This window comes from Balaenoptera musculus, chromosome 4 (assembly GCF_009873245.2).
Source record: "Balaenoptera musculus isolate JJ_BM4_2016_0621 chromosome 4, mBalMus1.pri.v3, whole genome shotgun sequence".
NCBI lineage: Eukaryota > Metazoa > Chordata > Mammalia > Artiodactyla > Balaenopteridae > Balaenoptera > Balaenoptera musculus.
The window spans coordinates 58,149,477-58,175,457 of record NC_045788.1 but is presented as its reverse complement, the minus strand read 5'-3'; the positions used below and the strand labels follow the sequence as shown (position 1 = coordinate 58,175,457).

Genomic DNA, 25,981 nt, shown 5'->3' with positions numbered 1-25,981 from the left:
TTATCATCTTTTAACAGGTATATCCTGCTACAGATGAGGACTGTCTTGTTAGAAAATGGCATTACTTTGTTTGCTAGAGGTCATTAACCTTAGTATGCTTACAAGGATATTTGACCAGGTCATCTTTTTTTCTTTTTTCTTTCTTGGAGGTGTCCCCTGCCAATGGGACAGGAATGGGAGAGGGGAATTGCAAATCTTCTATTTAACTATTTACTTCTCAGATGATAAGACCCAGAAAATTGGAATCAAGCCGAATTTCCTCCTTCCTGAAATCTGGATTACTTTTGGAGTTTGACTTCATGATAGAACTCGCAGGTGGGAGGAATATGGAACTGGGGAAAAAACTTAAGGAACTTTTGAGCTTGTCTCCATACTCAGTGGATAAATGTACTCCATATCATTAAGGATTTAAAAGGATAAATGGACATATAATATATGAAAAGGGCCTTGAGTATACGGATAAAGGGAGAGTAAGTGAGTTGGAATAACCAGGGTAGGCTTTGTGAACTTCTTTGTTTTCCTTCTCTTTTAATTTAACCCTTTCTCTCAGCCTGTGGTGTAGTGAGGGAGATTTCTGCACTCCACTAATGGGTGAAGTTCTGTCCATAAAGTCAAGGTTCACTCAATGCAAAGTCTAAAATATCAATAGAAATATTAAATGTAAAAGAGGAATTAAATATGAGAGATGATATTAAAAGGTAGGTGTGTAAGGTCTGTGTCTTGAACAGACTTAATTTATCCTTGACATATGGTCCATTGTCAACCCTGAAGGCCTCTCCTAGTAACATCTCACACCAGTTGGAAATATTTTGTAGATGATCATCGTTCCTTAATCGTGGTTTCTTGTCCAATATTTAACACCCAAACTAATGTGAACAGATTAATTTCCTTGTATCAAGGCAGAGGAAGTGTGCATGGAAGAACCCTACAGCTTCTCTGAGTCTTCTGGTTAATAATGTGAGCAATAACTCATCCATTACTTTGAAACATTTCATCTACTGTTATCTTGAAGCATTATTTAAATGTTTTATTTTCTACATTTCCATACTTGTATTTTTCTTGCCGACTGAATTTAAATTTCTAGAGAGCACAACCAGTATAGTTGCTCAATACATGTTTCTTGACTTAATTTGCAGATCTATGGAACCTTGGAAAAATATTTTTAAAATCAGTCTCTTTGGTATCCTATCTCTGCTAAGGCACATTTAAGAATCTGTAATGACAGGCCAAATACAATTTATAACAGATAATTTAAATTTTCTATTGGTGAGTATTCATTATTTCCAGCTTCATTTTAAGCTCCTATACAATAGTTAAAAAATAACACTAGGCTTAAAGAGAAAGAAAGATAAAGAAAGAACATTAAATGCCATCAAAAGGGAATTAAACTGCAATCAAATAAAAATTCTTGAGTACAGTTTGAAATGGATTTTAAGGGAAAGGGTTGAAAATTTCTAATCTTTTAAGGCTTTAATTTTTTTATTCCTAATCTATTGTTGTAAATAGTTCCAAGAAAATCTTAGGTTCTTCACCAATGTTACAAATACTATCTGTATTGGTCAGGTTTCAATCAGAAAAACAGATGTTACTTTAAGTATTCCAACAGGGGTCTCGAAGTGGATAATTCTCTGGAGTTTGTCCAGAGGCCTCCTGCATCTGCTCACACCGCCAGCAGTGGCTACTGGCTTCTTCTATTCCACCTACTAAATCTAGTCTAAGTGCATCTCATCATCAGAATCTGACTTAGTTAGTTAGGGATAGTTAGATTGTTAGGGATTCTGTGAAATGTAGTTTTGAGTGTTACGTGTTATGCTGAGGAGATATAGAAATAGGTGGGCAATGATGTCCAGGAAACCACAGATCATCTTGCACACTATCTGTTCAGCATTTACATTTTTAAAAAGCAGTTGTAAACACAATTGGTTTATTAATATTTACATATTTGCTTCAAAGATACAATGAAATTCCTCTTCATATAGAAACCAGGCATTTTTAGATATATATACATTTGAAGAAATTCAAAATGACTCTAAGTGTCATAGTAGGGAGTAGCACTCTGGGGAGAAAATTTTGTTATTCCTATTTACCATCAAAAGCAGTGCTGGCACTATGGAACACTCCAGCAGAACATTTTTTGCTTTTGTTTCATGCTGAAAGAGTTCCATGAACCATGGTGAACTAAGTTTTCTCATTTTTTGATATCACAAACATGACTGCAGGGCAATAATGAAGGGGCCAACCTTGTTATCTTGATGATAGATATAAAAAGAATGATGGATATAAAAGGCATTTAATACAATTAACAATGTCATTGTTGAGTCAAGGATGTTTAGAAAACAAAACTCATTGTTGATCTGAAAACTTCTTTTAACAATGTGCTTATTATTGTTATGGATATAATTATTAATTGTTGACTTTTAGAGATATATGCAATTTAAAAAACAATGATCTGCATCAAGCATTAATATCCTCATTTTATGGATGAGGACAACAGAGATTAACATCACAGACAGTAAGTGACACAACCAGGAATTGAACCTACAGAACTTCTGCTCTTAACCAATTGCATGAGCATTTATAGTTAGGAGGAACCTTAGAGGGAGCTAGTCTAAACCATGCATTTTATACTTCAGTAAACTAAAAGCTGAAGAGCTGAAGCATATTGCCTTTGGTTATACTGCTAATTGCAGAGTTGTTACTCTGACCTGGGTACAATAGCCAGGCCAGGCTAAGCTTGGCTGCAGTAACAAAGGCCTGAAATTGCAGTGACTTTATACAACATATATTTGTTTCTTCTTTTATAAAGTCTAGTAGACGTCAAGCAGTCCCACACTATGGAACACGTAGCCTCCACTTGTTTGTAACTGCCTGGGATTGAAAGTGACTTGCTAGATTCCACATCAGAGAATTAATCAAATGACCTCAACCTAAATATCATGACAGCTAGGAAATATGGTCTTCCTACAGGTGTGGTGAACACACAATAGTGTCCCTGTCATAACAGGAGTCCTGATACCCAGTCACATACTCTTATCATGACATTTATTAGTCTGCCTCTCACCCCACACACTCTCCAGCTCTGAAGCTGGTTTGATATTCTTCAGTAATAGTATTTTTAGCTAAAACATATTTGTTCCCATAAAGCTAGTCATTCTGGTCTTTTTTTTTCTTACTTTAAAAATATTAACTGTGGTTGCTTATAATGGGTGTGATTTTTCTTACAAATTCCCACTTGATATAAATATCAAAACATATATGCAACTTCAACATAAGCCCCTTATTCTAAGTAGATGGGGGACTCATCAGGCCTCATAGAAAGAGCTCAGGTTTCAAATTTATTTCTTCTAGTTTTACAGTGCAAACAGGCACTGTACACATTTCATATCCCCACTTTCTATTGAAAAATGTCGCTCGGTAGTTCTAGCTGCATGATTTTTAGATGAAATATCTATAGAAATATGTCATTGTGATAAAGAGGAGAATTTGGCCAAGAATCAACATTCTTTATGTTACTCTGCAGAGAAAAGCTGTAACAAAAGCTGAATGATGTATTTGGTATATGAAGTATAATGAATATAAGATGCATAATGATGCAAAAGATGGGAATATTTATTGAGTAATAACTAAATACAAAGGAGACCATATGGATCCTGTTCTACACTGACACCCAAGAATCATAAAATATGGTTGGACAGCTGAATATTACCAAACAAGGTATATAGCCAGTGGGCTTGGCATGTTCAAATCTTGCACATTCCAGAGAAAGCACTGGCCCTTGACTAGCTCATGGGAGACAATCTCTGAGCCCTTGGAATGTTTTGCCTGAAAAGAGTATCTTTGTATACCTGAGACCTTGGGCTATACAAGATAGTTCATGCTAACAATGAAATTTACAGCGAATACCCGTTTTTGTTCTCCTGCGACGCTGGGCCATGCTGTGTCAATTTGACCTCTGGGGGGTGGGGGAGAGGTTGGAGACTTATAGTCATGTAAGCATGGAGTGCCTATGTACTAACCCCCAATAAAAACCTAGGACAGCAAGGTTCTAGTGAGCTTCTCTGGTTGACAATATACATCATACACGTTGTTACTGGGAGAATTAAGTGCTGTCTGTACAACTTTAATGGGAGAGGCTTACTTGCACCTGGTCTCTCCAGGACTCTGTTCTATGCATCTTTTGCTGATTTTAATCTGTATCCTTTCACTGTAATAAATTTTATCCATGAATATAACAGCTTTACTGAGTTCTGAGTTCTTCTGGTAAGTCATTAAACCTGACGGTAGTCTTGGGCTCTCCTGAAACACAGGTGAATAAAAGTTCATAAACAGAAAAATAATTCCCAATAGAATTGTGAGACACTAAGGGTCATAACAATATATAAAACATTTTTTAAGTGTGTTACTATTTACAAAAATTTCCCATAAATTACTCTATTTGTTATAGGAATTCAGAAGGAGTGAGAATCACTTCAAACTATAGAGTCAAGCAAGGTTTTATGGAAGAAGAGTCAGAATGTTGAGCTGGATTTCAAAGAGCTCAGCAAAGAAGACCAGAATGGGGTAAGGAAAATGCAATCCAGGGTCAGAGGGCAGTAAGCAGAACATTTCACCTGAAGTGTGAGTTTGAGGAAGGTAAGTAAAGAGTTAAGACTGTAAATGTAGGCTGCGGTCAAATTTTAGGGTTTTAAAGCTGGTATTGTTTACCATAAATCTAACAGCTGAACTTTTAGTAAATTAAACTAATCAAATTCCAGAAAGTTTCTGTGTGTGGAGAGGGTTCCCTATAGAGGGTCTCCATATGCTATAAAATTCTGATGATAAAGTGAATCTTACTGCCAGAAAAAAGTCACTGTAATAATAACCTAGTGGGGTTCCACATGTATCCTCTTACAGTGATGTCCACATCAAATTTGCACAATTTATAAATGAAAAATTGAACTGTCTTCAGCCAGAAATTGTAAGCTCCACCTGTCATCTGAGAATCCAGCTGTGTTCTTTTTGGATTGTTGTAACATCACAGTAATAAGGATTCTGCAATTAGAATTTAGCTCACACTTTTGATAATGATTCATTATCCAAAGCTGTCTCCAACTCAGCTTCCCTGTGGCTTCACTGGCCCTAAAGCCTCCAAAACTGCTGTTGTCAGGAAGACTCACTGGTATTACTTTTGCTGTTATTCACTGACTGCCCTAAATACATACCATTTTCTTTGGAAGTAAGTTGTGGGGGTTGGGATTGGAGTGGGTAGGATTTATAAGGAAAAGATGGCAGGTTTATGCAAGGGTTTGGATTACAGAAAGGCATTAAACCCAATGTATGTCTTAAAAGGTTGTGATCGTGGGCAGACCACCCATATCTTTATTTCTACAGCAAAATATTATGCCAACCAGCCCATTTCCTTTTCCCCCCAGCTATATAATGATTATAATGGTGTGTATTTTTGTTTCAAGTGTGTTTCTTCCATCAGGAGTAGGAAACAGAGGTACTCTATATTTGATGGTCCTTAGTTTGGTTCAGTGCAAAGTTCCGGCCCTCCAACCATGTTATTGTGCAGACATACTCTCTTTCATATTTTTAAAAATTATTGTCTGTATTTAAATTACATGAACACTTTCTCCAGTTTCTTCTTGTATCAATTAGACATGAGCTTGCAATATGACTGAAATTGAACCATTTAGTCCTCTTTCTCCAAAATTTTGTGCTTTCCATGTATTCTGTATCTCAGTGTCACTAGTATCCACCCAGACTCCAAAGTTAGAACCTAAAAATCATTCTGACTTTTCCCACTCCACTCGTTACTTCCAATCAACCATCAACTTCTGGCTAATTTACTGCCTGAAAACTTCACCATCCTGTCCACTTTTTTCCCTTCCTATGACTATTCCTTAGTTTGGGCTACCATTATTTCTCACATGAATTGTGGCAATAACTTATTGGCTGGTTCCTCTGTTTCTCATCTTCTATCCCCTAATTCATTTTCTTTTTGAAAATGTATTATAAAATACTGTACTAAATTTTCAGATTACAGAGAAAGAGATACATGATGGTCAGGGAGGGTCTTTCCCGCCACTTTTCCTCTCCTCCCTCCCTTGTTCTATCCTGGAGTGGAACTGGAGAGTGGGGAGGAAGTAGAATGAGGAAAGAAAATATGCCAACTATATCATTTCCTCCTCACAAGGAGGCCTACACTAAGGTGAGAGGAAAACTTTAATTGGAACATTTTGGGATGGAAAAGGGAACTCTGAGGTAGACATGTTAATTTTGAGATGTCAATTGGGAATTCAGGTGGAGATGTTGAATAAGGAGTTGGATTTATGAATCTAAAGTTTAAGGCTGAAGGGTGCCCACTCTCACCACTTCTATTAAGCAGAGTACTGGAAGTCCTAGTCAGAGCATTTAAGCAAGAGAAATAAAAGGCATACAAATTGGAAACAAAGAGGTTAAATTGCCTCTCTTTGCAGATAACATGATCTTATATATATGAAGTCCTAAAGACTACCCAGAAAACTGCTAGAAATAATAAACAAATTCAGTAAAGCTACAGGATACAAAACCAACATGCAAAAATCAGTTGTGTTTCTATATACTAACAACAAACTATCTGAAAAAGAAGTCTTTAAAAATCCTGTTTACAATAGAATCAAAAACAATAAAATACTTAGGAATAAATTTAACCAAGGAGGTGAAAAATCTCTACATTGAAATCTGTAAGACATTGATGAAAGAAATGGAAGAAGAAACAAAAATGGAAAGATATCCCATGTTCATGGATTAGAAGAATTAATATTATTAAAATGTCCACACTGCCCAAAGCCATCTACAGATTCAATGCACTGCGTAATAAAAATTCCAATGGAATTTTTCACAGAAATAGAAAAAATAACCCTAAATTTGCATGGAACCAAAACAGATCCTGAATAACCAAAACAATCTTGAGAAAGAAAAACAGAGCTTGGTGGTATCTCACTTCCTAATTTCAAACTATATTACAAAGCCATAGAACAAGTGGTCTCTGACTTACCATGGTCTGACTTAGGATTTTTCAACTTTACAATGGCGTGAAAGCAATATGCATTCAGTAGAAACCCTACTTTGAACTTTGAATTTTGATCTTTTCCCAGGCTAGCAAAATGTAGTAGCATACTCTCTCGTGATGCTGGGCAGCTTCCAGTCAGCCACTTGATCATCAGGGTAAACAACCAATACAGTTACAGCCATTCTGTACCCATACAACCATTCTGTTTTTCACTTTCAGTATAGTATTCACTAAATTGCATGAGATATTGAACACCTTATTATAAAATAGGTTTTGTGTTAGATGATTTTGCCCATGTAGGCTAATGTAAGTGTTCTGAGCACATTTAAGATAGGTTAGGTTAAGTTATGATGTTTGGTAGGTTAGGTGTGTTAAATCATTTTCAATTAACAATATTTTCAACTTACAACGAAAATATTATTGGGAAAAGTTATTTAGGAAGTAACCCCATCATGAGTCAAGGAAAATCTGTGTCAAAACAATATTGGATTGGCCTAAAAACAGAAACATAGACCAATGGAACAGAATAGAGAGCCCAGAAATAAACCCATGCATGTATGGTCAGCATCTTTGAAAGTGTGTCAGGAACTCACAATGGAGAAAGGAGTTTATCTTCAATAAATGGTGTTGGCCATACACAAAAATAAACTCAAAATGGACTAAAGACCTAAATGTAAGGCCAGACACTATAAAACTCTTAGAGGAAAACATAGGCAGAACACTCTTTGACATAAATCACAGCAAGATCCGTTTTGACCCACCTGCTAGAGAAAAAGAAATAAAAACAAAAATAAGCAAATGGGACCTAATGAAACTTAAAAACTTTTGCACAGCAAAGGAAAACATAAACAGGACAAAAAGACAACACTCAGAATGGGAGAAAATATTTGCAAATGAAGCAACTGACAAAGTATTAATCTCCAAAATTTACAAGCAGCTCATGCAGCTCAAAATCAAAAAAACAAAAAACCCAATCCAAAATGGGCAGAAGACCTAAATAGACATTTCTCCAAAGAAGATATACAGATTGCCAACAAACACATGAAAGGATGCTCAACATTACTAATCACTAGAGAAATGCAAATCAAAACTACAATGAGATATCACCTCACACCAGTCAGAATGGCCATCATCAAAAAATCTACAAACCATAGATGCTAGAGAGGTTGTGGAGAAAACGGAACCCTCCTGCACTGTTGGTGGGAATGTAAATTGATACAGCCATTATGGAGAACAGTATGGAGTTTCCTTAAAACACTAAAAATAGAACTACCATATGCCCCAGCGCTCCCACTACTGGGCATATACCCTGAGAAAACCATAATTCAAAAAGAGTCATGTACCCCAATGTTCATTGCAGCTCTATTTATAATAGCCAGGACATGGAAGCAACCTAAGTGTCCATCGACAGATGAATGGATAAAGAAGATGTGACACATATATACAATGGAATATTACTGAGCCATAAAAAGAAACGAAATTGAGTTATTTGTAGTGAGGTGGATGGACCTAGAGACTGTCATACAGAGTGAAGTAAGTCAGAAAGAGAACAACAAATACCATATGCTAACACATATATATGGAATCTAAAAAAAAAAAAAAAAAGTGGTTTTGAAGAACCTAGGGACAGGACAGGAATAAAGACACAGACATAGAGAATGGACTTGAGGACACAGGGAGGGGGAAGGGTAAGCTGGGACGAAGTGAGAGAGTGGCATTGACATATATACACTACCAAATGTAAAATAGCTAGTGGGAAGCAGCTGCATAGCACAGGGAGATCAGCTCGGTGCTTTGTGACCACCTAGAGGGGTGGGAAAGGGAGGGTGGGAGGGAGACACAAGAGGGAGGGGATATAGGGATATATGTATACATATAGCTGATTCACTTTGTTATAAAGCAGAAACTAACACACCATTGTAAAGCAATTATACTCCAATAAAGATGTTTAAAAAAATTAAATAAATAAATAAATAAATAAATAAAATTTACGTTATTATTTTAATGCCACAAATGGAATTAAGGGATCAAAAGGTATGTTAATTTCAATGGCAAAAAAAATTATAAATAAATAAATAATAAATCTTCAGAAAAAATAAATAATAAATGGTGTTGGGAAAACTGAATATCCACATGCAAAAGAATGAAACTGAACCATTATCTTACACCATGCACATAAATTAACTCAAAATGCATTAAGGACTGAAACCATAAAAGTGGAAGAAAAGTTAGGGAAAAATCTCCTTGACGTGGGTCTTGGCAAATGCAACAATAGCAAAAATAAATAAGTGGGACTCCATCAAACTAAAAGGCCATAAAAAGGAAGGAAATCCAGCTACTAGCAACAATATGGATGAAACTTGAAGGCATTATGCTAAGTGAAATAAGAGACAGAGAAAGACTAATTCTGTATGCTCATTTATATGTGGAATCTAAAAAAAAATCAAACATAGAAACAGTATAGAATGGTTGTTGACAGGGTCTGGGGGCTGAGGGAAATGGGAAGATGTTGGTCAAAGGGTATAAGCATTCAGTTATAAGATGAGTAAGTTCTGGGGATCTAATGTACAGCATGGTGACTATAGTTAATAATACTATATTGTATACTTGAAATCTAATAAGAGAGTAAATCTTAAGATGATCTCACCATACACACAGAAAAAGGTAACTATGTAAGGTAATGAATGTGTTAACTAATTTTATTCTGGTGGTCATTTCACAATATGCATATATCAAATTATTATGTTGTATACCTTAAATTTATGTAATTTTATTTGTCAATTATATTTCAATAAATCTGGGGAAAATATAAGTAAAAATGAGAAAAATTTACTTCCCCCAAAATAAATAAAATAAAATAAAATTTAAGGCTGGAGATATGGATTTGGGTGTCTTCTGGATATTAGTGGGAGGCTAGATGAGACCTAGCCTAGGCTAGATAGAAAAAAAGGGAGGTTCAAAGACTGAGACATGGGGCCTTCCAGTGTTTAGATGGGTTGATGAGGAGAAAACATAAAGGAGATTAAGAAGGTGCTTCCAGAAATAGGGAAGGAAAACCAGGCTAGTGTGTCCTGGAAGTCAAGTGAAGAATGTGTTTCAGTGAGGTGGACTGATGGCCTTCGTAAAATGGTGGTGAAGAAGAAGCAAGATGAGGATGGACGAATAACCACTGTATTTAGCAACATGGCGATTGTTGTTGACCTTTCAATATCAGTGAAGGGGTGGGAAGAAAAGCCTAATTTGAACAGGCTCTAAAGAGAACAGGGGAAGAGTCATTGAGGGTAGAGAGTATAGACAAGGAAAGGAAGAGTTTTGCTCTAAAAGAAAGTGGAGTGGTTGCTGGAGGCAGTACTGGACTCTAAGAGGATTTTTTTTTTTTTAATTTATTTTTGGCTGTGTTGGGTCTTCGTTTCTGTGCGAGGGCTTTCTCTAGTTGTGGCAAGCGGGGGCCACTCTTCATCGCGGTGCGCGGGCCTCTCACTATCGCGGCCTCTCTTGTTGCGGAGCATAGGCTCCAGACGCGCAGGCTCAGTAGTTGTGGCTCACGGGCCCAGTTGCTCCGCGGCATGTGGGATCTTCCCAGACCAGGGCTCGAACCCGTGTCCCCTGCATTGGCAGGCAGATTCTCAACCACTGCGCCACCAGGGAAGCCCTAAGAGGATTTTTAAGATGAGAGATGTTTGCATGCCACTGAGCAAGAGAAAATTGATGAAACAGGAAAGAGAGAGGAGAGTGACTAAGCAGTGTTCTCGAGTCAGCAGAGGGGATTGGATCTGGTGCACAAGTGGAGGGGTTGGATTTATCTAGGAGTGTCGATAGTTCTTCCAAATTAACAGGTGAGAAGGCAGAGTATATGGGCATAGATGTTGATAGGTGGGTTGATGCAGTGATGGGAGTTTGTAAAAGTTCTCACCTGATTCCTTCAATTTTGTCAGGCAAATAGAAAGCAAGGTCATCAGCTGGGAGTGAGGTATTAAAAACTTTGAAAAGCCCCCTTATCATCACCAACCTATCTATCAATAAAATTCAGCCCTCTTAGCACTTATCATTAGCATGCTCTATATTTTGCTTATTTTTCATGTGTATTGTCTATCTCCCCACCAGAACATGAACTGCATGAGAGGAAGGTTTTCTGTCTGATTTATTTACTGCTATAACTACAGAACCTAGAATACTACCAGGTAAATAGGTGTTTGGTAAATAGTTGTTAAATTAATTAATGGAAGGATTTTGTGATTAATTAGGCTTGGGGTGCATTGAGTGGGCTTTTTAATATGAAAACAAAGGAAGTATCTGTGTATCATATAAGAGTGATTAAAGAAGCTGTGGGACTTGGGGGACATATTATCCTAATCGTGAGGGGAAACCAGGTTGCTGAATGACTTGAAGAAAAAGGGAAGAAAAATAGGTTGGTTTCTACTGGCACACTCCTGAGTTTGGCTCATTCAACAAATTGGTTATAATATACAGTTCAGGAAAAGGAGCATCTTCACTTGCCTGAAAGCATTCTAAAGCCTGGAGAACATAGTATAGATTGCTTGTGGGTTAGACAATTGCGAACGTTCAGTCTCCTTTTTCAAAACATGTAGCAAAAGCTTTAAGTTCAGCATCTGACAGTATGACAAATTGCAGGACTGGTGGCCAAAGGGAAATGAGTCTTAATAAAACATTAAAATCCATGGTTACGTGGTATACTTTTTGGATTCCATATGTTTCTCTGCCAAAATCCAGCCCACACTTCAGTAACTAACTTATATACAAACATCTTGAACATAGCTGCGTCAGTAATAGTTTCCAGTTACATAAAAAGCAGAAACTAACACACCATTGTAAAGCAATTATACCCCAATAAAGATGTTAAAAAAAAAACTATTTTAAAATAGTTTTAAATAGTGACAAGACATTGGTTAGTCTTGGGATATATGAAATGGAGTCAGAGACAGAAATTCTTGTTACATGTTAATGTGGGACCACTCATTATCTTAAAAAAAAATCACCTTTCTGTTGGCCGTGCAAGGGGATCAAACAGATTCAGATTCAATCTTTATCAGTCAAGGATGAATTAAGAACAGAGAAACCAATCCAGCTCTTTCCTACCTTCCTCCCTTCCTCCCTTCCTCCCTTCCTCCCTTCCTCCCTCCCTCCCTCCCTCCTTCCCTTCCTTCCTTCCTTCCTTCCTTTTTTTTTTAATGCTAGAGTTTTCATGCAGAATATTGTTCATACAGTTGATGAAAGGGCTGAGAAGCTGATGGGAAAGGGGGCAGGGCAGGCAAGTCAGAGATTTGCAAGAACAAGAAGCAGCAACCCCTAAGACTAAAGCGGCAGGGAGGAGGTGGATTATCAGAGCCCCAAACTGAGGCCATCTAATGGGAGCTAGAACTATAGCTAGACCCATTAGACCTGGAGCCACCAAGGAGCTGGAGCTGCTTCTGGAAAGGTTAGCCTAGGCAAAGCAAGGAGTAGGACTATCCTGTCTACTTTTCTGTGGCCTCCTAGTCTCTGTTACTGAACCGAACTTGGGTTCACTCACCCAACATGCAGCAAAGCCAATCTACTGACACCAGGCTGTGGTGAAGGAAAATATGGCGTTTATTTGCAGGGCACCAAGCAAGGAGAATAGGCAGCTAATGCTCAGAAGACGCTGATGGCTCTTAGGGAAGGGTTTTTAAAGACAATTTAGGGGTGAGAGTTGCAGGGTGTGTAATCAGTTCATGGACATTCTTCTGATTGGTTGGTGGTGAGGTAACAGAGTGATGTTTGGGGAATCTTAATCATCATTCTTCTGGTTCCACCCAGTCTTCATCATTCTTCTGGTTCCACCCAGTCTGGGGTCTGTGTGTTTGCAGGCAACATGTAGGCACCATCCTCCACTGAGTGGGGGTCTTAGTTTCTGCAGAACAACTCAAAGATATGCATCAGATTGTTATCTGTATCTCTTCAGGTGGAACTAGGAGTCCTGTGGTTCTATTGTCCTAATCATTAACTGCTTGAGTCTGCTCTTTGGATCTCAGGAAAGGTCAAACAAGAAGTGGGGGAGGAGGGAGGCACAGGGGTGTTTGTACCTGGGAAGGCCTCACAGGTTCCTGCTTGGTTTCAGTCCCCCCTTTTCTTCAATACTTCTCAATCCTGAGGGGAACAGAGGCGGGACAAGAAAGGGAATATAGTTTTGGATAGAGAGTTAGTCATAAACTTGGGGGACTTAGTTTCCTCTCCACCAGGTCCCAACCCTCCTACCCTTTGGCTGAATACATCCAAAAGGCACAACAAAGGAACCTGGGAAATATAGTTTCTGCTAATAGACAGTGAGCCAGAGAGAGGGCAGAGAGTATATATGAGAGCAAAGAAACAATTCAGAAATTCTGTTCAATCTTTTATTAGCTGTGAGTCCTTGAGTGATTATTTTAACTTTTGGTTTCTTCATCTGCAATATGAAGGATACCTACTTCATAGGAATTTTGTGATTCCAAATGCAATAATGTATATACAATGCCTGATTCATAGTAGGAGCTCAGGACATCTTTTTCCCCCTTCCCCATTTACAAATACTCCTCAAAGCATTGCTTTCCTAGAAAGATAAAGAAACTAATGAGTCTGAACAGAGTTTGGCTACCAAGTCTTATCTTTGGTGCTTCTTTAATTTCGGTAACCTTCATCAAAAGCAGCGCAGAACCCAAAGCTGACCAAAAGGGGGCAGTTCTCAAAGCTCACATTTGTCAAGAATTGTTTCTCTGAAATCTCAGTCACTTTGAGGTCCCCTGACAAGATAGAGTTTGTAGTAATGACCACAAAAATCAGTGAACAAGTGTTTCTAGAAGAGACTAAAGTCAATAGCCCTTAATCCTTGCTCCTAAAATAGGATGTTGTAATTTTTCATAGATCTTGAAAGAGAGGGTTTTAATCACTGCACTAAAATCTTAAGGGAGACCTATCTCTTGACAGTAAAACTTGCTGTCAGGGTTAAGAATGGTGCTCACAAAAGTGTGCATGAAACACAATAAAACCTCATTTTTATAATTTGACCTAATTTGAAATTTGGGGTAACTTTGTCTTGGAAAGATTTAAGTTCCTGCTGAAGGATCTGATTAATTTAATTCATCAGATACTTACTGAATCCCTACAGGTGCTTCTGACCCCAGGCTGGGCTGAGGAAAACATACTCACAATGCTTGTAAGATGGTCCCTACTTTCAAGGCATTCATCGTCTAGTAGGGTTTCCCTTGATGAAAAGGTTTGCGTAAATTATGAGTCAGGAAGCAAATTCAATCTATTTAATAAAAAGTTTTAAGTAAACAAATTGTATGACTCACTATAAATAATTTTTATCTCTTCATTAAAGCAGGCTGTGAACTCTTATTTTGCTTAGAGTGTTAATTGCAAAAGAATGAATGACACTTTTTTAGCAGATAGTCCTGGAATCAAAATCTGACTTTGTCATATACTAGAGTGATTCTGTGAATAATGATATCTGCTCTGTAGTATTTCCATGGCAGATAACTAAGGAAATATGTGAGTTTGTCCCACCACCTGGTTCCAGATTCAGAAATATCTGATGATTCACATCTTCCCTTCTCTGGGAAATGCTCCACCTCTTAGCGATCAATTCAAGTTATCTGATCATTGGACAGTAATAAAAAATGATTTTAAAATATTTTCTGTGTTTTAGAATTTTTAATAATCAGGCATGCCCTATCTAGAGTTTATTCAAATTAAAATTGGTTTTGTTTTGTTTTTAATTTATATATAAGAAGCATAATTGAGGGGAATTCTTTTTTCTCCTGATAACTAGACTGTTACAGGAATTTAGGAACTAGAGGAAAGTTTATGAAAGCAAAAATATTTTTCTTAACTTCATTTGTTAGAGGCACCACTGCTATCTTTTAGGTGTATTTTTCCTTTAATCTTTTAATCAAAAGTTTTCTTTATGCAATTGAAATGATACTGTATATACATACGCATTTTGGTATCTCGTTTTGGGGGGTAACTTTATATTATACACATTTTCCATGTCATTAAACACACTGTAAAGCACCATGTTCCACTGTTAAAAAACAAAATCCAACCAAGTAAATTTGAAGATCTGATTGACTTTATTCAATGAATCGAGCAGCATCCCATCTAGAAAGTAGAAAGGAGCTCTGAGGAACTGTACAAACTGGAAGGTTTTTAAGGGCACAAAGAGGGTGAGACAAGGAAGTCATAAACAAAAGAAAGGATTATTTCAGGCAAAGTGACCTTCCTTTAGGGGAAGGGCAGGGGTCTCTCAGGCAGATTACCTCAATAGTGCTGATCAGATAATTCCAGATTGACTGGTAAAGGTCATGTTCCTGGGAGTGGCTGAAACTGCAGTTAAGCCTTGGTTTGCTGTCATGGAGCTTAGCACAAGTGTTTCTTTTCAGCAGTAGAGATGTATCACAATTATTTAAGGGGATTAAATTAATTTTGGGCCCTTTGCTTATATTCCATTTTCTTTATTATAAATAACACTGTAAATATGTATTAGTGCATAAATATATACACATTGTTGGATTGTTTCATGAGAATGGACATCTAGTAATATATTTACAGGTCAAAGTTTTTTTTTTTTTTTTTTTGACCACGCTGCACGGCATGTAGGATCTTAGTTCCCCAACCAGGGATTGAACCCATGCCCCCTGCACTGGAAGTGTGGAGTCTTAACCACTGGCCCACCAGGGAAGTCCCCCATTTTTTTTTTTTGATACACGTCAAATTTTATAAACTTTTTAAAAGCACTTGATAAGAGGTAACAAACTGCATCAGCAATAGCCCAGGTATTATAATATTTTTAGGTGTTTAACTGTAAGGAAGAAAATAATGTATATTATTTCAACTTTCAGTTGTTTAAATAATAATGAGATTGGAGATTTTCTAATATGCTTATTGGCCATTTGAATTTCTTCTTTGGCAAATTGCTTGTGAAAGAGCAAATTGTTTTCAATTCCATTTGGTAAATATTCCTTTAGCATTATCCATGCTCCAGATGTTGGAACAACAGGAGTTGGTGTATAGAGATGCACAAAATGTAACCCATATCTTCAAGGAATTCTAAATATCAAAGGAGAGAAGGAAAAAAAATAGTATCATAAGATCAGTAATGGAAACAGAAATGGTTTGCAGTTAGAATAGAGGAAGGAGTGTTTAATCTTTGAGACTGAGGAAGTTTTTAAAGGATGAATACAAATTTTCCAGGCAGATAATTAAGGGAAGGGCTTTTCAGTACAGAGTTAAGAGCATGCACAAAGTCTGGAAGTTTGGAAGAGCAAATATTCAGTAATTAGAAGTAGTTAGCAACTACTGGAGTATACAGTGGGTCAAGAGACGATGGAGTGGGCAGAGATGAAGGTGGGAAGATGGAGAAGTTTGCAAGAAGCAAATCATGATGAAACTTATATTCCATGCTGAGCAGTATGACTTGACCCTGAAGGTGATACATAGCTTCTGAATTCAGCCTTTTTATCTAATAATTTATGATTTCATAACTAAATAAGTAGATGGCAATTTAAGCTTTTTAAATGTCTCATCTGTAAGCTAGAACAATCTGTTTATATTTTTGCTATGCTAAACATGCTATGAAAAAACCAACACTGATTATGTGATGTTACCTTGGAGACATGAAAATTATTTTAGGAAACAGACTGATTGCCTTGTCCATAGATCAATCCCACCAGGGCCCAGTTATTTCCCTGTTATCACACACATTCTTTATCTACTTAGTTCTGGGAAACTGTGGCACTTTCTATGCCACAGCAAAATTATATGTATTTTAACAGTGTCAAGCAATTTTCATTTTACATAGATTCAACATCCATGTCTTTACCAAGACATTGCATGACATTTCATTAGGGATATAATTAAGCTATATTTCCCTTTTTATATATTAAAGTTTAAAAATATAGATGTTAATCTGACAGTTAACCATCACCTTCCCCCTGAAGGTCAAGGAGTCCCAACTAGCCTCAGGCCAAACTATGTAGGGATCCTCTCTCCTGCTCTAGTTCTGTCAGCACTGCCGACACAACCATATTTGGCAAGTGAGCATTGGATGGCAGAAGTCCAAGGAATTATTTAAATAACAACTGAGGGTCAAGCTACTTTCACGCACTTCTTAAAAATAAACTCTTTTTTTTTAAGTGAAGTACTATATATATATACAGAAAAAAATACAAATAAGTACATAGCTAGATGAGTTATCACAAAATAAGCACCACATGTAAGCACCACCTAGTCACAAAATAAAATATTACCAGCACCCCAGAAGCCTCACTCATATCTTCTCATATTCACTCATAACATAGCAATCATTATCCTAATTTCTTTTTTTTTTTTTTTTTTTATTTTATTTGACTGTGCCACGCAGCTTGAGGGAATTTACTTCCCCAACCAGGGATCGAACCCAGGGCCCTGGCAGTGAGAGCACCGATTCCTAATCACTGAACCACCAGGGAAGTCCCTCATTATCCTAATTTCTAACACCATAGATAACTTTTCCCCCTTATTTTTTTTATTATTGTTTTGTATCTGGCTTTTTTCTTCTCAACATAATATCTGTGCAATTAACCATGTTATAAATATACCACAATTTCTAAATTCACATTATTTTCTATAAACTCTGGGCATGTTTTCAGTTTAGGGCTATTACAAATAATACTGCTATAGACATATCTATATATGGTTTTTGGTGTGCATATGTGTGCATTTCTGTTGGATGTATGTCTAGGAGTGAAATTGCTAGACCATACAGTGTGCTTATATTCATAATATACTAACAGAGACTGCCAAATAGCATTCTAAAGTGGTTGTACGATTTTTGTTCTTATCAGCAATGTACGTATCTGCACTTCATCCTCACCAACACATGTTATTATCAGTCCTTTTAATTTGAGCCCTTCGGGAAGGTGTGTGATGGTGTCTCATTTGGTTTTAGTTTACATTTCTCTGATGCCTAATTAAGTTGAACATCTTGTATATCTTTTTTAGTGAAATGTTTGTTCAAGTGTCTTGTCCATTTTTTATTTCATCATTTATGCTTTTACTTATTGAATTGTGAGAGTATTTTATACATTCTGGATACTAGCTCTTTGCCAGTTACAGTTGTATCTTCTCCCTGTGTGTGACTTGTCTTTTTCTCTCTCTTCATGGTGTCATCTGATGAACAGAAATTCTTAATTTTAATGTAGTTCAATTCATAGATTTTTTTCCTTTTATGGTTAATGTATTTTGTACTGTGCAAGCACTCTTTTCACACCTTATCTACGTGCCTTGAAAGAGAATACAGAATGCTTTTCCCGCCCACCCAGAAAGTTTACTCACTTTCTTTGTTGTTTGTAACCAATGAGAGACTAACATGGACAATGCACTTTTGAAGGTATAGGACCAGGGACTTTTTTTTGAGAACCAGGGACTCTCTGTAGTCATTTTGTCTATTAATACCACCTTTTTAACCTGCCTCACAGTCAAACCAGACACCTTTAGTCATATCGGATTGTCTAATCTTCCTCTTGAGGAAGGAGGGGAGGAGGAAAGGGTTTGCTTATCCAGAATAAATTTGTATCGAGGTCATCATTTACGCCCTCATCAGGAGTGGGGTACGCAAGACTGGCAGCAAGTACCAAAATCACATCCAAGAAAGAGCATCAAGGATATCAACCCAGGGGACCATATCCATTTGTGTTTTCAGAGAAAGATGGGCCTGGGTTGAGTACCAGTTCATCAGTAACCTTGCTAAAGAACTAGAAGGTGGTTTGGGCCAATCCAAGAGGGAGTGGCTGTAATTTCCTATGACTGGCTTAAATATGTTTCTGGAACAAGTCACATGAGTAGAACAATGGCATGGAACATATCTGGAAGTGCTCATTTTCAGACATATTTCCCACATATTTTCTTTATGTGTTAGGCTATTCCTATATCAATAAAATCCTCTTAAGATTTAATCTACTAGTTGTAAACAAGACCATAATCTTAACAGTGTATGATTCTCTTTCACAATCTCCCATAAACAAGGAAGTACTTTTTATTTCTGAGAGTTCTGTTTATATCCAGGGGCATTAACATTGTGTTTCCCTAAGTACAGCAGGGAAATGTGTGATTCTGTCTTTTTTCCTTCTTCATTAGAGAATACTATTTATAGCCTTCCAAGGGTACTAACACAATTTTTTGTCAGAGAGGAGAAGGCTAAGGAGTCTAAAATAGCTCTGCCTTTCCCTGCCCTCAGCCTTGTTTAGAACATTGTTCACCTTTGGAGGAGTGAGATCCTATAATCCTTCCTGGTTGTAGTTGGCAGCCATTCTCCATATTGGTAGCCAAGTATGTGTATCTTCTGTGTATTTTATCAGGTGAAAGACAGAACTTTAAGAGTCTGTGGGCCTCCAAAGGAAAAATAAATCAAGGAGCTATTTGGTACTCTTGGTTAGAATGCTCCACCAGCTGTTCCTTTTATGCCTTTCTTATTCCCATAACTTTCTTCCCCCAGTTTTCATTCATTTCCTTTCCCCAGTTACAGCTTTGGGCATCTCCTGACATTGGCTAGTGTCCTTTTGTTATTGACTTTGGCTGCTCTTGGAACCTTGCCTCTTGGATTGCATGTTGTGCTGCCTCCTGTTTCTTTAGATGGTAGAATCTCTCTACTTATAGGCAAATGAGGTTCAAAAATATCTACTCATATTGGTGGGATGGAACTCAAATACTTCTTTCCTATCAATCCCCACTTGTCTCCCTACCACATTCCACCCCAAATTATACTGAACTATTTTTAGATTTCTAAATATATCCCCCCCCAACCCCTTCCTCCATCTGCCTCTCCTCTTGGTGATGTGGACCTAGTACACACTGCCTATTCTGCTTGGAACCCTTTCTGTCTCCATCCCCTCTTATCATATGCTGCTTATATTTATCCTTCACAACTCACTTCAGGAACCAAACTTCCCAGGAAGCTTTGTAATTGCTTTTCCAACCCAATCCTGATCGCCTAAGTTGTCTTAGGAGCCTTTTCTGTGGATCCCCATAGCTTATTGTGTGTACCTCAGCCTCTGTTTAGTTATGTGTCTACTCATCTGTCTCTCAGACTAGACTCTAAGTTTCTTGAAGTCAGGGATCCCGTATTTTTCCTTGTTGATTTTCCAACTCTTGTGCCAATGCCTGACACACAACTAGCAAAATATGTTTGTTGATTGTTGAATGATGAACTGAAAGAAGAAGCTCTGAAAAACAGCAGAATGTCTTACAGATTAATACTGAACTCTTTTTAATTAATTTGTTATTTCATTTTGGATCTTTTCAAATATTTCCCCTCAAGACTCTACTAATGCTTCACTGTACACATCCTAATAGAAAGAAATTGGCTTATTTTTGACCTTATTAATAGAGAAAAAAACATTAATTTGCTTTCCACTAATTTCAAATTTGTGAAAATATAAACAAGGACTGAGCTCAAGCTTAACAATATGTGTCAAAGATGGTACAATTTAATCTTGTAGGCAAGAATGTTTAAATTATTCAAGGAAACAAATAGGTATTAATTTAGAGAAAAGCAATTCATATGGTGGTTACCACTCATTCTCATATATTTATTAAATTTATAAATTATAACTATAAAATAAAATTTATAAAATAAAGAGGGAGACCAAAGACTTCTGCTAAGTAACATTTTTTTAGCTGTTAGCTGATACCCTTGAAAGCAACAGAACAATTTCAGGATGTTTGAGAACATCTCAGACAACATGAACAGATTTCGACCAGTTCATGATAATGAAACTTATTGTAAAGAGTATGTTTAAAGCCAGAAGATCTCTCTGCCACTAGGTACCTGCATGACTTTAGGCAACTTATTCAACCCCTATAAGACTCAATTTCCTCATTAGAAAAATATAACTGCCCTAAGGATTACAGAAATAAAAAGTATGACTAATAGAATGCTTGGCCCAGCATGACATTCAGGGCTAGTAGATCTTATTATTATACTAAACTGATCTAAATTAATGAGAGTCTTTTATGTCTTCAAAGTTTTTCTAGTACTTCCTGATAATGATTGCTATTATATTTTCTTCAAGGTAGGCAAAGGATAAACAATACCTTTTTATTTTTAGGCATTAGATTCCATGAAATATTGATTTGCTCCATGAGCAGTCATCTGTTGCTGTTACTGTTTTGCTTTGTTTTTAATCTAACCCTATCCCTAACCTTAATCCTAACCCTTTCCTTTGAGAAACTCCTACCTTTTATATGGGTTGGGTAGATTGAACCCAATCCCCTTCGCTTTGGGAGACTCATCCTTTTTATATGGCTTAGGTGGATGAACGCAACCACCTGCCCTTACCCACAGGTCTGAGCTCAATATCCAGATTCATTCAATAAAAATAGCGTATCTATCTCCCTCCTTCAGTGGTGGATTCATAGTGCAAACAGGGCCAATCAGCGCCTTTCCTGTTATGTGATACAAGAACATTGGGAGAAAGTAGGACTTTCTTCCTTTCAGATCAAGAGCTATGAGAATACCATAAACTAGAGCTGCTTTCTCCCCATCTTCTTTAGCTACATGGAAGGGGCCATCTGAAGGAGGAGAAAATGAAGTCAAAACATAATATAAAACAGAGATGAATAGAGATAAACCCTGGATCAAGCCATGGACCTTTCATTTATGTGAAGCAATAAATTATTTTTTTCCTTGCACTTGAACTATAAATAGTACTAATATAATTTGCAATAGAAGGGGTCCCTGCTAATATACCACAAAACAGCAGGAAACTGAGACAGTAGAAGATAAAAGTAAAACTAAAATCTTGCTGATTAGTACAACTATTCATGATCAAAACGATCATATTCCAGAAAAATTTTCAGTTTTACTAACATGCATCCTCAAATAACAATGAAAGAATGTACCTATCCTAGAAAATTAGAAACTCACAGTATCCATTCTTTTTGTTACTGATTGCAAGCTATGAAAAATGTATTTATAGATAGTGACTCTGATATTAGGAGATAAAAAAACCCAGGCTGGCTCTTTATCCTCTTAATTTGGCATTTCCTATCACAAATTTACAAATGGAATGAATAGATCTTTCCTCTTTTTGTTGATCCCCGAATAGCCCAAACCCTCAAAAGAATGAATACTCTACTGAATATCCTAAAATTATCAGCAGTCTTTGGATCTGAAGTTCAAACCAAAGTGAAACTGAAAATTCTCAGGAGGGGACAGTGGTGTGGTGGGAAGGAGGAAATGTGACTACCACACCTGCCATGGATACAATTAAAGCCTCTTCTCTTAAAGTCATGTAAAATGGTTTTTGTTTGTATCTTCTCTACTACAGCCTGAGTTTAATATACGATCCACTACTTGTAAGAACTATTCAGGAGTCTTGCCCAACCTATATTATAGGATTACTCATGGTCTAGAAGTTTTCCAACTTGTCCACCTATTTTCCCTAGGATACTTCCAGTGGATAACTTCTGTGTGTGCTCAGAAATAGGTCTTGAGCTATGAGATGATAGCCACTGCTTATTTCCTCTTTTGCTTCCCACTTACCTCTCATCCCATGACACCTGGCAGTGGCAGACTCTTTTAATTACTTACTCCAATTTTCACCTTCTATCTTGCTAAAAGAATCCTGACTTTGTGCGGGATGGCAGCGTACTCAGTCTTGGGGATGGATAGTTGATTAGTCTAAGCCAATTATGACTGGCCTGGTCCCAGCTTTGCCAGAGGTGGTCTTCTGACTCTGCCGTGGTCCGTGAGACCCAAGAATAAATTTGTTTTGGGGTGGTTCTAGGAAGCTTTTTCTTTCTCAATAAAAAGAGGCACACTCTGTCATGGTCACTTTCACTTTTTCACTCTTCCTGGCTTGGAGGTAAATTAGATGTCTAAACAGCAGCAGCCATATAGCAATCATGAGCTATGGACATGAGGATGAAAGCTAAATTGCTAAGAATGGCAGAACATGAAGCTGGAAAAGCCTGAGTCCTCGATGTCATTGTTGAGTGGCTGAACCAGTGCAGCAGCTAGCTTTCATGCCATATTTCTTGGCATGTAAGAAATACACTACTATTTCTTGAAACCACTGTTAGTTGAGTTTTTTTCTAATTTGCAACCAAACCCAATAATAATTTTCACATATTCTGTTTTGGTCTCCTTTGCCTGGAAAACTGAGGGAAGATGTCTCTTCACCTCCTGTTGAACATCAGAATCTCTGCAGGTTGCTGATACTGGGTGGGCATATCCTGTCCTCTGTGTCCACTGGGTACCATTGTCTCTTTTGAATCTACCTGTTACCCCCACTGGGCATCATTTCTTTACTGTAACAATCCTGCTGATGTTCCTATTGCTCATGTCATTCAAACAGAGAGCACATACAGTAGTAAAGACCAAGCACCAAAGTGTATATTCTCAAGCTTCAGGATGAATATGGTTTGAAATCAGGGAGCAAAAGTGAGTCAGGTCTACACAACAGCAACCCCCATAAAAATGGAGAACCCATTGCCAGAAATGCTTCAGGACTGGACTGAGACATATTAATATGTTGTTTCCCTCAAACCAACAAGATTCAACTACTTATTCAACATTTATTTAGTAGAGATGAGGAGAAACTGATTTTCTATTAACAAAAATTACACACCAAAAAAGGTAACATACTAAACTCACTTCTACTGATTGAAGCAGATTCAGTCTTCTAAAGAGGAAAAACAAGAAAAGCATATTCTTCTTTTCTGTCATCCTGGTTCTCTCTTCTGTTTTCTTTGTCAATTTTCTTAACCGGAAAACTTTCTGTGAACTATATTAAAGCATTTAACATTTGGATAATAAAATATGTCATGTGTTCACTCTAAATAACCTTGTGCCATTCCTTTATTTAAGATATGTCAGCTATGATTGCTGATTTCAGGTTCCTCAGAATATTCAACAGAATAGATAGGCACATTAAGCAGGATTGTTTGTATGTCCTCTTGGCAGAAGTAATACCAGTTTGCATTTTGCTAGTCGACTGCGGGTGGAAACCTGAGTAACTGGCACCTGTTTCTAATTTATCCTGTTGATGCCTTAGTAGTCCTTAAAGACTAACATCCTAGGCAATTGTCTGGCATGCCCCTAAATCTAGTTTCAAATGAGTCAAAGTCATTGGAGAAATACAGAGGGAGGAGAAAGAAGGGCATCTACACTGTCCAGAGGGAAATCCTCTGAACTGCTGGGTGCTGAGCTCTTTTGGTGTGGGTGTTTCTTCCTGAAGGCCTGAAAGGAAAGAGCACAGCTCCTGACAGAATGTATCATATCACCACAGGATGAATTCTGATTCAAGCTTATTACAAAAATGCAGAATCTTCAGCTAAATCAACTAGAACAAAATAGTATATCTGCTTCATTTTAAAAATTCAGAAAGCTAAACATTTATTGGGAATCTATTATATATTAAGCACTGTGCTAAAAAGTGTAGGTGATATTATAAGGGTATCAACAAAAGAGTTACTGAACAAATCACAATGGGATTGAAATTGAAGCAAAATGTGACAATAATTGGATGATAGGCAAAATAAAAATGAAAATCATAATAACCGAATTAATATGTGCATTATTTGTTGTCTTCAACAACACTGATTTCACTCTGTGTGCTATGTTATTTTAAACTTCATAATATAACCCTGTATCAGCCTCCAGCTAATAGCAAGATGAATAAAGAGGATTTAGGCCCACTCAGTATTCTAGAAGAAGTGAAAAATAATGTATAATAGTTTAAGAAGTGAATTACCAGCAACTTTCTACAACTCAGCTGACATTCAGCACACAAGTCCACATTTATTTGGCCTCAGGAAATTATTATAACTGGAGGGAAAGCAAAATCAAAGATACACATTTTTTAAACTTGAGCAAAAATCTGAGAAGTGTCATTTTTTTTACTAAAATTTGGGGCCATAATTTTTAAAATGTTCTTTCACCAAACTAGCTCTGACTGTATTGGGTCACTCTGAGAGAAATGATGGTTCTATCATAAGTAAAATTGTTGGGAAGAAAAATTTCTTCAGGACCGTGAACAAAGCTTGCTGTCCCATGGAAATAACTGGGCCTTTTGAATTGCATTATGGAAGACTTTTTGTAATATATCACAGCTTCACAGGAGAGGCCTTAAGCTTTTCTAGCAAGAAAACATTAATAGCAATAATACTCTTGAAAGGAAGCTTTGAAATGAATTTCTTCAGAACATTCAGGACACAGAAATGACTAATATAGCTATTTAAATACCTTAAGCATATATTCAAATTATCAGTGAATATATAGTATTAGATAATCTTCACGTCATACAATAGCTGAGTTTAAATAAGGTCAGATTTAAAAATTTGTACAGAGAATCTTATTTTAGCTGTTTCTTTAAAATTAGATATATTTCCATTTGGAGGAAAAAGTGTCACTAAAGACTTAAACATCTTTGATAAAAAAACAAAACCTAGTGGTCAAGTCCATGCTATACTCACCATCATGTTTCATAAACAGTAAAGATCTGTGGAAAGACAAAGTTCTTACTAAGCAACTCACTCATATTTTTTGAATCAAATTCTCTTCCTTCTGTTCTTTCACAACTTTAAGAGATTCCTTTAGGTACCTTCTATTCCTGTTGCCCTGGCCTGTTCATATATTCTCCCTGCGGTATCAGGGATTCCCTTAGCACTGCATTCAAGGATACCTAAAATTGGGCTTCCCTGGTGGCGCAGTGGTTAAGAATCTGCCTGCCAATGCAGGGGACGTGGGTTCAAGTCCTGGTCCAGGAAGATCCCACATGCCACACAGCAACTGAGCCCACGTGCCACAACTACTGAGCCCACGTATCACGACTAGTGAGGCCCGCGCGCCCAGAGTCCATGCTCTGCAACAAGAGAAACCACCGCAATGAGAAGCCCATGCACCACAACGCTCGCTGCAACTAGAGAAAGCCCACGTGCAGCAACGAAGAC

The 25,981-nt window shown here is 37.2% G+C and overlaps 1 long non-coding RNA gene across 1 annotated transcript in view; it reads left to right on the top strand.

Annotated features, from left to right (window-relative positions):
* The first annotated feature begins 4,487 nt into the window (after positions 1–4,487).
* The window catches only part of LOC118894853, a 69,774-nt gene continuing 48,280 nt past the window's right edge, over positions 4,488–25,981 (top strand). The window contains exon 1 of the long non-coding RNA XR_005019769.1: positions 4,488–4,560. This is a non-coding gene — a long non-coding RNA (uncharacterized LOC118894853). The remainder of the gene's footprint in view (positions 4,561–25,981) is intronic.